This window comes from Rhinolophus sinicus, chromosome 3, assembly GCF_057876585.1.
Source record: "Rhinolophus sinicus isolate RSI-liver-muscle chromosome 3, RSI-T2T, whole genome shotgun sequence".
Classification (NCBI taxonomy): Eukaryota; Metazoa; Chordata; class Mammalia; order Chiroptera; family Rhinolophidae; genus Rhinolophus; species Rhinolophus sinicus.
Window position 1 is genome coordinate 8,631,874 of NC_142503.1, and position 3,926 is coordinate 8,635,799.

General features: G+C 34.7%; 1 pseudogene; it reads right to left on the reverse strand.

The window, feature by feature from the left end:
- Window positions 1-762: 762 nt before the first annotated feature.
- LOC109435517 (large ribosomal subunit protein uL23 pseudogene) lies at window positions 763-1,383 on the reverse strand (annotated as a pseudogene).
- Between the last annotated feature and the right edge of the window lie 2,543 nt (window positions 1,384-3,926).

The window sequence follows — 3,926 nt, forward strand, 5'->3', positions numbered from 1 at the left end:
CAATAATTTTAAAAATATCCAAAATCTAGAGAAATAGAGTTTGAGCAAAATTAAAGTTCGATTGCTGCTTGTGTTCACATCTGCAAGCCAAGAAAAGATGTGCCTGAGCTTATGCTGCCTATGAGCTATACTTTCCTGGCACCCCAGTTAACCTGGCTCTGTAAGATGAGTCCATGGCACACCTCAGTGAATGACCTTCAAAAGTGATGAAAGATTGTTTGTGAAAGAGGTCATAATTGTGACTCTCATGGCAATATAAAATGAACATTGTCAAAAGTTTGTTTAAGTAATTAATTAATGAGCCAACCATAAACGTTTCAACTGGTTCAAAGGAGACTGCAAAGTATAACACACATATAGGGAAACAAGAAAGGCGGACATGAACTTACAGACGCAAAGAATGAGCCTATCCATAGGGCAATAACCCATGGCACTCTACTGAACACAACTAATTTACATGTCTAGGACAAGAATCATTTTTATTATTATCAGTTTTATATAATTTACAGAGATGTAAAATAGCTCAAAACTATGAAAGGTAGAGATAACACAGAAGGGATGTCCTATTCCAAACAATGAATACTTTTTTTTTGGCATTTCAAAATTTTTGACAATATCCCATGACACTACCATATGCTCCAACAGGCATTCCAAGAGGACGTGTGACCCCATGCTCATGCTGTACTCTATCATATGGGGAGCCAAAGAGGGATTTCTCTCAATCTCCAAGTCTCACACTTTTTTTTATTTTTTTTTGGAAAAGCTTTCCTAGCTCTTCCTACACAAAATAGTGTAAGTCTACTGTAATGCATTCAAAACCATCTTTCCTCACTACAACATAAGTATCCAAATTACACGTCATTTTTCTACAGTGAAAAAAATTATATTTTGAATTCACCATTGGACCCAGTTTAGATGATTTCAATTTTGTTGGCGATATCCAAAACAGCATGGTCAGGAGCCAGTCGAACTTATGCCTCCTTCTCTCCATCAGGCCTGATCAGGGTGTTGACCTTGGCCACGTGCATGTCACAGAGCTCCTTCACAGCCTGTTTGATCTGGCGCTTGTTGGCCTTGACATCATCCACAATGAACACAAGTGTGCTGTTGTCTTCTATCTTCTTCATGGCCCCCTTGGTAGTTGGGGGAACTGGAGCATGGCACAGTGGTCGAGCTTGTTTCTCCTGGGGCGCTCTTCCAAGGGTATTGGGGCTGCCTTCAGAGCCACAGTATATTGGGCCTTCAGGAGGTGGGTGATGTACGGATCTTCTTGTTTTTGTGGCTGTGGACACCTTTCAGCACTGCTTTCTTTAGCTTTAAAGACTTTGCTTTGGCTTCGGCTTTGGGAGAGGCAGGAGCTTCTTTCTTTACTTTCAGTGCCATCTTCTTGAAAAAGCCAAATTACACGTGTTTAATTATATATTCTTTTATAGTCCCTATTAAGGCCCTCCTTAAGAGTTTCTTGTTTTGCAGAATTTCTTATAAAAATCCTTTCAGGTACACCTTATATTCCAATTCCATTGTACAGTGGCCACATCCAATTTATACCATTCTTTTGCCCATTGTACACTTATTAATGAAAAACACACTCAACATTAACATTATGAGCTGGTATACTCAACATGCACTGGCATAAAGTTAACAACTCTGAGAAACGCTTTTCCAGTTTGTTTTGTTGAAACACATGCCATCTTTCATGCCATATCTTGCTTTTTCATTTTATTAAACTACATTGAATCTCTTCACCAACAAATTTTTTAAATGTTATTCATTGACAAAAACAAACAAGCAAGCATTAGTATCATTTTTTAATCCCTTTGTCTTCTTCAATGCTATATATGAAGATACCCCTGGTCCCCATGCTGGAAGAGTAATTAGTAACATCAGTGTAAAATAATTAGATTATTTAAGGGATGAACTCCATTTCAAATAATAGTCATGACAACTGTCATAATTATCCACTTCAACTCAGAATTTCTTGTTCATAAGTAATGTTGCTTTTAAGAACCGCCATGACTTAAAGGGATAAAATTTTGTCATTTCTCTCTTTAACACATTCAACAAGTTCCCTGAAGTGATGGAGTACTTACTTAAGTAACACTGTTTGCCCTTCTTTCAATTTGCATAATTCTGTTACTAATGAGATACTGAACACTATATGAACAAGAAATAAGCAGGCCTCACTTATTAAAATATTTTAAAAGTCAATAAGAATATTTGAGACCCTTCATTCTGAATTAAAATATTATTTCAGTGCTTCAAATTAACTGATAATTCTCTGAAATCCATTTGTTAAAGAGACCAATGATTTCTGAATGTGGAAGAATTGAAAAATATTGAACTCCAACTGTTTTACAGATCTTATACCAAATTTTAAAGAAAAAGCCAGTCTTATGCAAGTTGTCTCATAAAACTTGCTACCCAGGTCATTTCATAGACAGGTCATTAATTTCTAAACCAAATCAAGGCAATAAAAAAAAATCATGTATAAACATATATGCATGTATGTGAATAAAACAGTAGCTAAGAAAATCATACATTTTCATTTTTTAAAATCACATTTAATTATTAGAGTATATACCAGGAATTCAAGAATGGTTTAAAATAAGCAAATGTAAAATACACTTCATCACAATAATACTCAGAGATTACAGAACAGAATTACATAATTTTCTCAATAGATTCAAACAAATATAATTAGAACATAAATATCAATTTATGATTTTAAAATGTCTTAGCAAACAGGGAATTTCTCTAATTGGGTAACAATTATGTACCAAAAATGTATGCCCAATACTCAATGGAAAAATAATTAGAAACCATTTTAGGTTGGCTACAAGAAAGACAATACACATCTTAGAAAAATATAAAAAATTCATTATTTAAAATATTTCCTTTGAATTTTAGTTGGAAGTTCATTATATTTACATATTCATTAGGGATAAAATATATCTTTATACTATTAAGTCATTCCAAATAAATGGTAGACTCTTATTTTATTTTGAACTTCACTGTTATTTTACCCTATAAAGTTACATTTAATCATTTGTATATAAATAGATAATATGTCCTGTGATATATAGATACTATGTGACAATCTTATTTCTAAAAATTTTTCTCCAATAATTTTTTTTATTACTTTCAAGTGTAGAAAGCAACGTAATAGTTAGACATGTACACGCCTCACAAAGTGATAACCACCCTAATCTATTACCCCTCTGACATCATACATAACTGTTATAATACCATTGACTCTACTCCCTATGCTGTACTTTATATCTCGTGACCACGTATATAATTCTGACAATTAAGCTTGTGAGCTTGATGCAACGATGTTGCCAACCTTTTTTAGTACCAGAGAGATTATTCGTTATGAATTTGTACCAACTGGACAAACAGTTAACCAAGTTTACTATTTGGAAGTGATAAAATGGCTACGTGAAAAAGTTAGACGACCTGGACTTTTCACCAACAATTCATGGCTCTTGTATCACAACAATGCACCAGCTCACACAGCACTGTCTGTGAGGGAGTTTTTAGCCAGTAAACAAATAACTGTATTGGAACACCCTCCCTACTCACCTGATCTTGCCCCCAACGACTTCTTTTTTTACCCAAAGATAAAGGAAATATTGAAAGGAAGACATTTTGATGACATTCAGGACATGAAGGGTAATACGATGACAGCTCTGATGGCCATTTCAGAAAAAGAGTTCCAAAATTGCTTTGAAGTGTGGACTAGGCACTGGCGTTGGTGCACAGCTTCCCAAGGGGAGTACTTCGAAGGTGACAATAGTGATATTCAGCAGTGAGGGATATGGCATTTTTTCTAGGATGAGTTCGCAAACTTAATTGTCAGACCTCATATATTCTAACAGGAAGACATTTTAAATTTCCCATAAGAAAAGTATGCTTACAGGTTAGTG